General features: G+C 40.0%; 1 long non-coding RNA gene across 1 annotated transcript in view; it reads left to right on the plus strand.

The window, feature by feature from the left end:
- LOC119520865 overlaps positions 1-15,041 on the plus strand; it is a 301,392-nt gene that overhangs the window by 281,941 nt on the left and 4,410 nt on the right. Inside the window, exon 3 of the long non-coding RNA XR_005214225.1 lies at positions 4,218-4,381. This is a non-coding gene — a long non-coding RNA (uncharacterized LOC119520865). The remainder of the gene's footprint in view (positions 1-4,217; positions 4,382-15,041) is intronic.

A 15,041-nucleotide genomic window follows, 5' to 3' on the forward strand; every position in this document is an offset into this window, starting at 1 on the left:
GGTTTCAATTTACATTGTTCTCTTTAACAGTCATCTGAAAGCCAAGTTGGAGGATGGAGGAAGGAGGCTACTTAACCTTTTGACACCAGGGTTCTGATGAGGTAAGATTAGGGTCACTACACTCCACAATTCCATCCTGGTGGTGCTCAGGGACAAAGACTGTAGATTTTAGTGTGGGAAAGGGAATGGACTACAGAATATAACAAATGAGAATTTAAATCCCTATCCATTTATCTCCTAATGTGGCAATACTGGGCAAATCAGTTTCTCTCTCTGAACTTTTAGTTGAATATTTATTATATATATATGTAAATATATAAGCATACATATATGTATTGTATATGAAAACACATACACACACACATCAGTTTTCATTATGGGAGGTGTTGGGGAACTTGTCTCTATGTTGGTTAAATGAGCCAATAAAGAAAAGAATGGTAAGCCTTGTAAACTAAAAGCAGCTCACCTCTGAGAATTTACCACACTTTATATACTATCCTATTTAATACAGAACACAACGATGCTAAAGTTTGTGTATTGGTGATACAAGGGTTAATAATAGCCACAATTAAGAGCTGAGTATCTGAGGCAGGCAGAGATAAGCTGCCCATTTATGGTCAGGCACTGGCTTTGGGGCCCAGGTCTCTCTGGGTACAGAACGGGAGATCTGAGCAGACAGCACCACAGACCCCACTGCCTACACTGGGTGGATGGAGGGTCCAGGTCACACGCAGCCAGGCCCAAGGCTTGGACATTCCACTCTGCTCACCACTGCCTCAGGCCTTTGAGGGCTGTCCTGCCAGAGGGAGAAGCAGTCACTTCCCATCCAGACCCCTCCCCAGTTCTCTCTGGATGCCTGCAAGTCCCCCTTCCCTGACCCTCCCCTGACCTCCACAGCACCAGGCCAAGCCCTGTCCCTTTGCTTACTCCTCCTCTGCCTCTTGGAGGCAGCAGTGGTGCCCAAGGCCCCTGAAACCACCCAGTCTTGGAGATCTCTCTGCCCCCTCACACTTGCAGGGGCTCAGCCTCCGCTCCCGCTCCTGAGCCGTGCAATTCGGGCCCACCCTCTGAACCCCTACTGACCCCGGGAGGCTCTGGAGGCCTCAGGGTGCTGCTGCCTAAAACAGAGGTGGTGACAGCGGGAGTGCTAGCAGCAGCACATGCGCAGAGAGCACCTGTGGTGGCGGGGGTGTGGGGGTTTGCATGCCATTTTAAGGAGGTCACGGATGCCCAGGTGGGGTCCAGCTGCTGGGGACTCCAGGAGGCCTGGTCCTTTCCACACCCACAGCGATGGCTGATCCAAACCCATGCCACCACACCCTGGGGCCTTGAAGACAGAGATCTGTGAAGTATTGTGATGAATATTGCTGAGAAATTTAAGTAAAGAACCTGGTAATAATCTTGTGTTACACTCAATAATATCCTTTAACAGATGACTTTATCTTAGGAATGCTAGCTTTCAAAATTGTGCAAATGATACATGAAGCATGCAGTAAAATAGAAAATATGTATAAAGTAGAGTGAAAAGATGGGTGCCATACACACCACCTCCCAAAGAAAAGGAAAAATCTTGATGTTAGATGCACACCCTTCCAAAAATTTTACGTGACTGTTATCCTAATGACATAACATTTTGTAACTGTCATTTCACCTTGGAATATATAGTGATCCTCTTTCCTGGTCAGTAACTTTATGATACAAATTTACTCTTGTGCCAGCAAGAGAAATGAGTTGGAAACAAGCATTATACAAAAAATGCTCACCTGGTTCTGGAGGAGAAAAGAATTTATTTACAATCTTGCAAGAAAGGACACACAGCCAAAAACATGGTAGGCTGGTGTGTCAGAGGAAGAGAATGGTGATCTTTAAATCTACTACTCCTAATGCACAAGTCCCTCCCCTGTTTCCCCATTGACTGGGTACTACAGAGGTTACAGCCTATCCAAGAGAACTAACTAATTTATCTTTGAGATTTTAATTTGTACAACCTATCCAAGAGAGCCAACTCGCTCATTATTGAGATTTTGAACTGATCAGCCTATCTGAGAGAGTTTATTCTCTCAAGGAAATGCTGTAAGAAAAGGGATGTGGAAAAATTTCTCTTTGCCTTTTAGCACCAAAGAAAATTCAATGTGGTTTCAGATTTGTATTTACCCTTACAGAGGACCCTGTAAAACTTAACACAATTTCAATGAAAATGTTAATAAAATACTTTGTTGAAGAGCTTGGTTTGGAGGTATGTTATTGTTCTTTTAACTTGACAGAACAGTTCTAACTTCCTCAGGAAATATAGATGCCCTTAGAAGAGCCAGGAGTTTTTTGTTTGTTTTGGAAAGGTAAATTATTATAAAAACCTGGAAATCTTGGTGCTGACTTCAGAAAAGAACACAAATATCCGAATATACATACAAATTGAGCATATGTTAAAATTTCATTTCATTCAGCAAATGGTGTTGAAAAAGTAAGATTAGATCTTTATTTTGCACATTACGATAAATAAATGTTACATGAATTTAGTATTTGAAAAGCAAGCCATCAATTAAATGTAAATAAAGGATTTTAAATATTATATAATTTGAGATAGCCTGAAACAAAAAGCAGAAACCATAAAGGATATAAACTAGTAAATTTTACTATGAAACTTTTAAAAGTCCAATTTCAAAACATATATACATGAAGTTAAAACACAAATAAATTGAGAAAATATATTTAAAAATTATGAGGCTCAGATTTCACACTCTTAATAAGTTGCTCTTACAAATCAGTGGGAAAATATGAACATCCAACATTCAATAAAAAGAGAGTAAGAATATACCTTTGCTGCTTCTCATCCAATCTGGGAGCCATGGATTGTCAGATGTATCAGTATTTTTTTTACTACTGCAAAAGAAAATATATGGCTAAGCTAACACATGGTACTGACTATAAGATACATCATAAGATGTAATTTCAGAGCTGTTAAATATGAAAAAAGAAACAAGTTTTGGAGTTATTGGTTAAGATTAAAGGGTAAAGTGAATTTTTACTTTGGGTTTAGGCATCAACTCTTCACCACAGAAATAAAACTCATATTTTGAAGTAAGGAGGAGGACCTCCTAGGGGACCATCAACCTTACTGAGACCTCTCACCAAATATCCAGGAAAGAAGTCCCAGAGAGGAAGAGATCCTAGAGTTCTTATACCTAAATCTATTCTTACCTCCTTGAAAAACAAAACAAAACAAAAATTTATTGAAGAATGAAAAGAAATTACAAAAATGCATGTCATGACTTTAGATAAGTGAATTACAAAAGCAGTTAACACAACCATGTACTCACTAAGAGTTCAAACACTATCAGCTCCTGAAGCCCCCATTCTCTGTTATTACTCCCTGCTGCAACCTGACTCAACCCCAAGACCAAAGAACACACCAGGCAAAGTTATCCATGAGTTTCATTAGGGACTTACAGGAGGATTTTTCCCAATGACCCCTGGTTAGGAAATGAAAGTCAATGACCCAGACAAACAAGAGGAAGAGGAGTGCCTTATATAGCTAAGCAGAGCCTTGTTGGATTTGGAAACCTCAGCTGAGTCTCATGAATGTTTATTTCAGCAGAGCCTCATAAGACTTGGATACAAGAAACCTCAGCTGAGCTTTGTGAAGATTAATTACCAGGAGTGACTAGGCTACATGACCTTCAATGTCTGTGCTCTGGTCATGGGAGTTGCTGTGTGCTCAAGGCTCCACCCTTGTCCTTAAGGGAGGGTGTTTTCAAGCACTGGGCTGCCCCACTCTCCTTCTCAAAATTAGTTGTTCCTGACTTCTAACACAAAATACTAGTTTTGCCATTTATCAATGAATTTGTTATCCCACTTATTTTGAAATATTTTAACTTAAAGTTGCAAAAATAGGACAAAGAATTTTCATATATACTTCACCCAGAATCATTACTCTTAATATTTTGCCACATTTATTTCATCAGTCTCTATTTGTATATTTTATATTTCTATTTCTGAATCACTTGAGAATAAGTCATAGACCTCATTCCCTTTACTTCTAAATACTTTATATATTTCCTATGAGAAAGGATAAATCTCTTAAAAAACCACAGCACAGTTTTCAGAAACAGAAAATTTAATGTGAATAAAATATATTTGTGTGATCTTCAACCCATCTTCAAATTTTGCTGGTTATCTCCATTAAGACTTCTATCACCTTTTTTTTTTTCTGATTCAAGATCCAAACCATGGACTTCCATTTCTGACCACAGTGGGGGAACAGGGACTAGATTTACCCTCTTACCTGGAACAACCAAGAAATTAGACAAAAATATGAAACAATTGTTGCAAGACATGATATCAGGAAATGAAGAAAAATGATCCCTAAGAAACAGGATACAAGGTAAGTGTATTAATACAAGACAAAGGCTGTGGATTCTCTGTCTCTTGCACTCAAATGACCAATTCCTGAGATACCAGGGTTTCAAAGAGAGAATGAGTTTATTGGTAGGCAAAAAGCATGAGATCAGTTTTCCTTTCAGCCTAAAAAACTGTCTATCCAAACCCTAGTAATTCTGGGGGTTTTATAGTATCAAAAGATGAGCAGATTTTAAGGATAGTTAGTACAATGGCTCCAGATGATGTAATTAGAGGTGATTTAATTATTGACTACGTGAAGATAGATTACATCATTAGTTGCAGAATGTTTGTAAGTAAATGACAGCCTTAATATGATGATGGGTGTGATTTTTAGTGTTATAATGAGGTTTAGGGCACTTATAGATTAAAGGTTAAGATACTGTATATATCAGACAGGCCCATTTTAGCTTGATTCAGGTACAGTTATCCAGATAACTATGGACTTGGGGTGGATTAGTTCAGGGCTGACCCAAGCCACTTCAATAATAAACATTAGGGTTGTCTTTAATGATGACAAGACTCCAAAGCCACAAGACTGTATAAAATGTGTACAAATGAGGGTCAATCACATGATAAAGGTTACAATCATCAGAGATCAAGACAAATAGATCACAGTTTGACAATTTCAGGTATTTCCTTCTGGTTATTCTAATACTCACAGAAAGTAAAAAGAAATATTGATATAATGATTTAATAATCATAATCATTTGTTAATTCCTAACTTCTTGGTTACATAGTTTCCTAGGCGACTCAAAGCCAATACCAGGAAATGGGTTGAGTAAAAAAATGGGAATTTATTCACTCATGGTTAAGGTTAGGAAAATAAAATCAAGGCATCATCATGGCAATGTTTTCTTCCCAAAGACTGGCTGCCAGTGACCCTTGGCTACTCTGCCACATGGCAAGGCACATGTTGTTGTTGGCTGGTCTCTCCCTTCTCCTGGTATCATTGTTTTCCACTTGCTTCTGTGACCTTTTTTCCTGTGTTCCTTCCATTTATAAAGGACTCCTATAATAGGATTAAGACCCATCCTGGTTGAGGTAGGGCACAACTAAAGTAACCTCATCAGAACATTCTACTTACAATGGTTTCATAACAACAGGAAGGGGTTAGATTTAAGAACATGTTTTTCTTTGATACACACAGCTTCAAACCACTGCATTAAGCCTGTGCATGCTCCTGCTTACTGCCTTGAGTTTCCTGGCTGTGGAATAGAGAGGAGGAACCAAGGATGGGCCTAGTGGACTCCTTAAATTGAGGAGATGCAACTGAGAGTCCTGGGAGACCAAGGCAGCCTGAGTTCAAAGGCAAACTATCAAAGAGGAGACAGATGCACAGAAAGAAAGCAGGAGACTTTTGGAGGGTCTTCTCTTGAGCATTCAGCAGATTACTGATAGAAAAATGTTAGGAAACTGCCTGAAATCAGGGAAGAAGCATCTGAAAAGACTAAAGGTAATAGAGTGCAATAATCACACAAGGCTTGGAATAGTACCTCTTCTCACCTATCAAAGTAAAAAAGTAACTCATGATTCATAGGCCTTGGGTAGAGTAATCAAAATGTTCTTGCCTTAGTAGTGAGGGAACAATTAGCTTTAGAATAGACACTACAATTTTAAAAGGAAGACCCAATAGATCAAATTGTTATGAAGTAAATTAATTGCATCATAGGAAAAATCCCAAAGAATATAAAATGATTTAGCATCCAATAGGGTAAAATTCACAATGTCTGGCATTCATTCATAGATTACAACTTTACAATGAAGCCAGAAAATATGACTCATAGTGAAGAGAAAAATCAAATCTGACAGAGATGTCAGAATTAAGCAGAAAAGGACATAAAAACTTATCTTAAGTGTATTCTAGATATTCAAACAGATAAGGAGTGATGTGGAAGGTAATAAAGACTCAAATATCTAGAGATGAAGACTATAATTCTGAGATGAAAAATTCACTTGATAGGATTAGATTAGAAATTACAGGAGAAATATTTAGCAAACTTGAAAACACAGCAATACAAACTGTCCAAAATGGAATACTGAGAAAAAGACAAAATTAAAAAGAAACAATAGTAGGCTGTGGCACAGCTTCAAGCTGCTTAATATGTTTGTAATTATTAAAGTCCATGAGGAAAGGAGAAAATAGGAGACAAAGATTTTCTAAATTTGATGAAAACCATAAATTCACTGAAATTAGAAATGTAAACAACCCTAAACACAAGAAATATTTTTTAAAAACTGCACAAAAGCATCATAATCAAATTGCTGAAAACCAGTGATAAAGAGAAAATCTTAAGAGTAGCCAGAGGAAAAAATACACTTTATGTTGAGAGGAACAAAAAAAGGATGACGGTATATTTTTTCAGAAAAAATACAAGTAAGAAGACATTGCAGCAACATATTTAAATACTGAGAGAAAAAAACCTATCAACCCAAGGTACAATACACAGCAAAAATATATTTCAAAAATTAAAATGAAACATGACATTTTGCAGATGTACAAAAGTGGAAATAATCCATCACCAGTAGAAGCACAATGTAAGCAATGTTAAAAGAAGTCCTTCAGGCAGGAAAATGGCACCAGATGAAAACATAGATCTACACAAAGAAATGAACACAAGAAATGATAGAAACATGGGTAAATATAAAAGATTTTTCTTATACTTTAAATATGTACAGCTGAGTGTATGCTTTCTATGATGGCATGGTATATGAATATATCTCAATAAAATTGAATTTAAAAGGATAATTGATTGCTTAAACAAAAATAATATATTGTGGGGTTTAACAACACACACATATATAGCTGTATATAAAATAAAATACATGGTAATATTAACATAATGTCCATTAAGGCAGAAAAGAAAGACCATTGGAACTCTATTATATTACACATGAAATGGTAAAATAGTACTTAAAGTTTAAAGGGAGAATTTGGTAAGTTAATTACATTATGCTTTTTAATTCATTTTTATCGAGATAGAGTCACATGCCATGCAGTCATACAAAACAATGTGTACATTCAATTGTTTACAGTACCATTATATAGTTCTGCATTTATCACCAAAATTAATTTTTGACAATTTCATTACCACACACACAAAATAATAAGAAAAAAAATTAAAGTGAAAAAGAACAATTAAAGTAAAAAAGAAAACTATGCGCTTTTTTTCTTCCCCCATTTTTCTACTCCTCCATTCATAAACTGGACAAAGGGGAATATGGTCCATATGGCTTTCTCAATCACATTGTCACCCCTCATAAGCTACATTATTATGCAATTGTCTTCAAGATTCATGGGTTCTGGGTTATAGTTTGATAGTTTAAGGTATTTACTTCTAGCTATTCCAATTCATTAGAACCTAAAAACGGTTGTCTATATTGTGTGTAAGAGTGCCCACCAGAGTGACCTCTCAGCTCCTTTTGGAATCTCTCTGCCACTGAAACTTATTTCATTTCCTTTCACATCCCCCTTTTGGTCAAGATGTTCTCCATCCCATGATGCTGGGTCTAGCTTCCTCCCCAGGAGTCATATTCCAATTTGCCAGGGAGATTCACTCCCCTGGGTGTCAGATCCCACGTAGTGGGGAGGGCAGTTATTTCACCTGCCAAGTTGGCTTAGCTAGAGGCAGAGGGCCACAGCTGAGCAACAAAGAGGCATTCAGGAGGAGGCTCTAGGCACAATTATAGGAAGGCCTAGTCTCTCCTTTGCAGCAACAGTCTTCCCAAGGGCAAGTGCTGTGCTATAGGGCTCAGCCCATCAAAAGACAAGTCCCTATGTCTGTGAGCACATCAGCAACCATCGAGGTGGGGAAGACAACACCCCTGCATTCTCCACCGGCTCCTCAAGGGGGCTCTGCATATTTTTTCATTGTTTTTCTAATTAACTCTTTTTTAATCATCTATATCATAAATAATTTTTTAAAAACCTACAATAAAGAAACATTTCAAACAAACCATAACAAGGGAGTAAGAAAAGACAACTAACCTAACTACTTTACTTACAACATGTTCCTACTCTACCCCAATAAAATAACCTAATATAGAAAAATTCCTGTGAACTTGTTCCTACCATACCCATCAGAAATTAACAGATCATAGTCATTCCTGGGCATTCCCAGAACATTAAATTTAGCTTAACTGTTCTTAACTGTTCTTATTGGATTATCATTCCCCCTTCCTTAATTTCTCTCTATCACTAGTTCCCCTACATTCTATATTATAAATGATTTTTTTACATTTTTCAATATTTACATTAGTGGTAGCATATAATATTTCTCTTTTTGTGCCTGGCTTATTTCACTCAGCATTATGTCTTCAAGGTTCATCCATGTTGTCATATGTTTCATGACATCATTCCTTCTTACAGCCACATAATATTCCATCGTGTGTATTTACCACATTTTATTTATCCACTCACATGTTGAAGGACATTTGGGTTGTTTCCATCTCTTGGCAATTGTGAATAATGCTACTATGAACATTGGTGTGCAGATATTTGTTCATGTCACTGCTTTCAGATCTTCCAGGATATAATAGTACTGTGAACAATTGCATGTCCTCTTCATATGACTGCATGGTATGTGAATATATCTTAATAAAAATGAATTAAAAAATCTTTCGGGCCAGATGCACTTTGGAATTCAGAATTTTAAGACTTTAAGAACATGTACAAGGGATGCACCATATAACCTGTACCATGCATCATCTGGCCCAGCATCCCTTAGTCAAATATGTGCTTATTTTTGTTACAAATCCTCAGAACAGTGGGTAAATAAAGGTGATCAGTAGTTTCACATCAACACAGTTGGATTTGCTGCCAAATGAGGACAGGGTCTTGGGCCCCAGATGTCCTAAATCTGCTGGGCCCTTCCACCTGTGCTCAGTCATTGCTGCTCTCTCCACTCTCCCACTCCTCCACCCCAGCCCTACCTCCAGGAGCCAGTGGGCATCCTTGGACTGCTCCTGCTGGAACAGCACATGCACACACACCAACACCATGTCCTAGCCCTCCAGCAGATGCAGGCAGAGCCCACTCTCCAGGAGGGCCTCCACCAAGGGATCTGCCTGGGTGAGGTTATCTTGCAGGTCCTGGCACAGCCTTCTCTTGAGGGTTACCAGCCCCAGCACTGGTGGGAAGGCATCCCTGCTCTCCTGCAGCAGTGCCAGGAAGCTCTGCGTCAAGTTTTGGGCCAGGGACCCAAACCACCAACAGAGAGAACAGTCACAACAGCAGCAACCAGGTCACCACACAGTGTGCATGGCACTGCTTACACCATTCTCATACTCAGGCCAGCTCTACTTTGAGCCTAGTAGTGAAAGGAGCCCATCAGAGAAAAGATGAGGGCAGGGGGCATCAGATGTCCTAGAGAATTTCTTTCCAATTCACCAAAGAATGCTCTCTTCCAGGAACTCTGGCTGGGAACCACACAGGTGTCCAGGGCCACCTTTCACAGCTTTCCTCCATCTCTGAACCTCTCCTTTGCCCCCTTTGGCCATATTGGCCCCAGTGACTTAGGGGCCAACCCTGGGCACACTTTCCACATGGCTGTACCAGGTCACTCTCCTAGCACGTCACATCATTCCATTTGTCCTCCAATTTGAAATTGGGCTTTGGTCTGACTCTTTCTCTGGGCTCTCAGCTCAATGGGGGCCACTGTCTGCCTCACCAGGACTTCCCCAGCATCTGCCACAGAAGTCACATGCCTTCCAGAGTGCTTCGGATGTGCTCTGATCAGGGGTGGCAGGTGTCCTTTCTATTTCAGCAAAACAACAACTAAAGCAGCAGGACTAATGTCAGTGCCTGTTTTAAGCATTTTGATTTTGGAAAAAGAAACAACAAACTTTTACTTGACAAATACTGGGAAACACAAAGAAGTAAAACCTGCCCTGATCCAACCAACAAAAAAACTAGACCAAGGGAAAAAAGCCTCAGTTAGGAGCTCTGTTTGTGGGCCCTGGCATGGACAGGCCCTGTGTGTGCACCTTGACTCACTTTCCTTCACAGGAATGTGTGAAGCAGCCCTAGGGCTTCCCCACTTGCCAACTGAGACATCCAGCTCAGAGAGTTGCACAACTTCCACAGGTCACAGGGTGGTGACCCCAGCAGGATGGCTTCTGTGTCCAAGCACCAACCTCAACTACATGCAGAAGACAACTCCACCACCTGAGGAGTCATGGATTATGCTGCACAAGTCCCTCTACTTCATTCTTTAACAGCTAAGTCCCAGACAGTTGGACTCCCAGGATTTCTGAATTTTTCCTCACTTTATACAAATCTAACTCTGTGCACATACATGCATTTTGACATCAGAGACGTACAGGCCCACTGCCTGGGCCACATCCCATCTGCCTGTCATTACACATGAGTCCTTGCCCATGAACTCAGTCCTCCCACATGTTCCACCAACAGAAGACTAGAGGTAGTTGAAGTGGGTCCCACCAGACACTTAGGTGGCATCCTAGCAGCTGCCTTTCAAAAATAACACCTCTGTTCACAATTGAACTATTATTTCCACAGGATGCTCTTTTACAACTGTAATTAAATTGGTGTAGGATATGAACATAAAATTTTCATCCACACCACCAAATTGCATTCCAAAGTTCTGCAAGAATGTATGTTTCCAAAGAAGGCAAATGGATGACCCCATCTGTCCTGCTGATCCATGGGTCTGCTCTGACTTTCTCTCCATCCTGGCTGTCCCTGCACATTGCCCTTGGAATTCCTGAGCTGTTTCTTGCCAGGCCCAGTTGCTGCTTTTCTTTCCCTTTCCAAGCTGCCCTCACCAGGGAGGCTCACTCTAATCTCCAGACCCCCATCTCCCAGATTTTACTGGTCTACCTTTCCCCAGACCCTGACTCTGTTCCTTCAGTGCAGACCCAGGGCCACTGTGCTGCTCCCTGCACCCCACTGACTGAATGAGGCTCTGAACTTCAGATAAGGGGCTGAAAATCAGCCTCCCCATTGCCAAGGAGTGAAGCTTCCAGAACTTCCACTGTGGGGAGGGCTCCTCAGGACCCCTGTTTCCTCCAGCAGAGATGCCTACCCACCAGACTAGGGAGAGGCTGGAGTGGGCCTGGGGAGGCAAAGTTGGAGTCCAACACTGCACATGGGCAGCCTGGCCTGGAACCCAGAATATAAGATCTGAAACAGATTCATATGGGGTCCCCCTGGCTTGGATTTGGACCCTGGCCTTTCCAGGTCTTATTTAGGGAGGGGAACAGAGTGGAGGAAACATGCTGGGCATGCATGCTGAGTGGGACCCCACCTGCCCAGCACCCCAATACTTGTCAATGCACACTCACACCTCCACTGGGACTCACGCTGGGCTCCTAGACTCACCACTCCCTGCTGCCATTACTGGACCTGAGCACTTGCTCCAGGCACATCTGCCCTCACAGCCACAGTCAGAGACACCAAGATGCCAGGATCAGAGCCATGCCCATTCTCCAAACCTGCCCTGGGGCACAACCTCTGCCTTTGTTCCAGATTTCCAGAGCTTCCTGTGCAGAGGTGTGGGTGGGTGGGTGGTGGTGGTGGTGGCATTAGAAGGAGGCATCTGGCAGTTTGCCAAGCCCAGTGGAGTTGGATTTCTAACTGGAAGGGGTTCAGCCATTCCCATGGGATTCCCCCTGATTCTGAGGTGAAAGTGCACTGGGCAGCCACTCCCTGCTGTGCCACACAACCTCCTGACCCCTCTGAGTCCTCTCACTGTACACCCTTGTGCAGAGCAAGGCCATGTGGGAGGTGCATCCTCAGGGCCCCCAGAAGTGCACACATCACAGCTAGATAAGTTATTAAAGTTCAAAGTTCTCAAATCAATAATGTAGCTTCACAATTTTAGGAGGTTTATCAAGAAAAGATGACTAAATCCAAAGTTACCAGGAGGCAGGATACAAGATTAGAACATAGATAAAGGAAATACAGAATAGAAAAACAAGAGAATGTGTGAAATTAGAATTTAGTTTTTCAAAAGATCATTAAAATTAAGAAGCCATTAGTTACACAGCCCCCACCCCCCTAAATGAGAAAAGATCCCAATAACTAAAATAAAAAATGAAAACAGTGACTTACATTCTGAACTTACAGAAATGAAAGGATTATAAAAGAAAACAGGCTGGAAGGAGGTAAAATGACATGGTGGAACTGTAGCCTATAGCATCCTTTGGGATTTGCTCTATAGCTGCTCATTGAACTTTTTTATCACATTTTTTATTGTGATTGTTTACATACCATACAATTATCCAAAGATCCAAAGTGTATAATCTATTGCCCTCTGTACCTTCAAAAAGCTGTGCATCCATCACCACAATTTTTTCAATTTTTAGAATTTTCATTACTCCAGAAAATAAAGACAAAAAATGAAACACAAATCCTCCTATATCCCTAACCACCTCTCTCAATTGGTGACTCATACTATTGGCATAGTACATTTGTTACTATTTATGAAAGAATGTTAACATACTATGAGCTGCAGTATATAGTTTGCCATAGGTATATTTTTTCCTTATGTGACCCTCTATTATTAACTTCTAGTTATAATGTCATACACTTGGTCTGGTTCATGAAAGAGATTTCTAATATTTGTACAGTTAATCACTGACATTGCCCACAAGGTTCACTTTTTATACATTCCCATCTTTTAACCTCCAACTTTCCTATTGGTGGCATACATGACTCTGAGCTTCCCCTTTCCCCAACATTCACACACCATTCAGCACTACTAGTTATTTTTACAATGTGCTCCTGTTACCTCTGTTCATTTCCAAACATTTAAGTTCAACCTAGTAGAACACTCTGCTCATAATAAGCAACCACTCCCCATTCTTTGGCCTCATTCTATGTCCTGGCAACTTATATTTCATGCCTAGTAGTTTACATATTATAATTAGTTCCTATCAGTGAGACCCTGCAATATTTGTCCTTATGTGTCTGACTTCTTTCACTCAATATATTGCCCTCAAGGTTTCTTCTCAACACATGTTTTTAAGATGTTTTTTTTCACACACCATACCTTCCATCTTAAGTAAACAATCAATAGTTCCCTGTATAGTAACTTATTTATGTATTCATCACCCTCACCACTATCTGTATAAGGAGATCTCTGTTACTTCCACAAAGCAGGAAGAGTCAAAGAAGATAAAGAGGAAAAAGAAAAAGAAAAAAAGAAAGAGAAAGAAAAACCATGACACCTAGGAAGCAGAAAAATGAAAGATAGCATTAAACTAAAGTAGAATAGTCAGATAACATTGCCAATGCCAAGTCCCATACCCCTCCTTTATGCCCCCTCTTATAAGCATTTACCTTGATATATTGTCTTTGTTACATTAAAGGAAGCATAATACAATGTTTCTGTTAATTACAGTCTCTAGTTTACATTGTATTTTTCCCCAATACCTCCCTATTTTTAACACCTTGCAAGGTTGACATTTGTTCTCCCTCATGAAAAAACATATTTCTACCTTTTATTACAATCATTGAGCACCCTAGGATTCACTGAGTTATATAGTCCCAGTCTTTATCTTTCTTCTTTCCATCTGGTGTGCCACATGTTCCTAACCTTCCTCTTTCAACCATATTCATTGTTATCTTTGTTCAGTGTACTTACATTTCTCTGCTACCATCACCCAAAATTGTTTTCCAACCTCTCACTCCTGTCTTTTCCTATCTGTCTGTAGTGCTGCCTTCAGTATTTCCTTAGAGCAGTTATCTTTTTCACAAACTCTTATTGTTTGTTTGTCAGAGAATATTTTGGACTCTCTCTCATATTTGAAGGACAGTTTTGTGAGATACAGGATTCTTGGTTGGCAGTTTTTCTCTTTCAGCATCTTAAATATATCACAACACTTCCTTCTTGCCTCCATGGTTTCTGCTGAGAGATCTGCACAGAGTATTATTAAGCTTCCTTTGTATGTGATGGATTTCTTCTCTCTTGCTGATTTCAGGATTCATTGTCTTTGATGTTTCATAATCTGATTACTAGGTGTCTTGGCATAGGCCTATTCAGATCTATTCTGTTTGGGGTATGTTGCACTTTTTGGTTCTGTATTTTTTTTAACTGGCACGTCCAAATCTCTCATTTATTTGGAGTTCTAAATCAACAGAATTAGACTACAAATTAATTCATTAGTTCAAACAGTAGAAAATGAGGTCAAGATTATTAGGAGAAGAATAGAAAAGGTGTGCTGATTTGAATGTATTATGTCCCCCAGAAAAAGCTGTGTTCTTTGATGCAACCTTGTGGGGCAGACATGCTGATTGCATTGAAATACTTTGGGTGTTTTCATGGAGGTGCACCTCACCCAGCTGTGAGTGGTGACTCTGGTTGAATGGTTTCCATGGATGTATTGCCCCATCCATTCAGGGTGGGTCTAAATTAAATGACTGGAGCCATATAAATGAGCTGACAAACAGAAGGAACTTAGTGCAGTTGTGAGTGATATTTTGGAGAGCAACTGACAGTGACATTTTGAAGAGGAACTACAGCCAAGAGGGACACTTTGATGAATACACAGAAGCTGAGTAGCTGCAGATGAAAGACAGTTTGAAGATGGCCATTGAAAGCAGACTTTTGCTCCAGAGAAGCTAAGTGAGGAAAAATACCCCAAGAGCAATAAGAGTGACATTTTTGAGGAACTGTAGGCCA

Source organism: Choloepus didactylus, chromosome 26, assembly GCF_015220235.1.
Source record: "Choloepus didactylus isolate mChoDid1 chromosome 26, mChoDid1.pri, whole genome shotgun sequence".
NCBI lineage: Eukaryota > Metazoa > Chordata > Mammalia > Pilosa > Megalonychidae > Choloepus > Choloepus didactylus.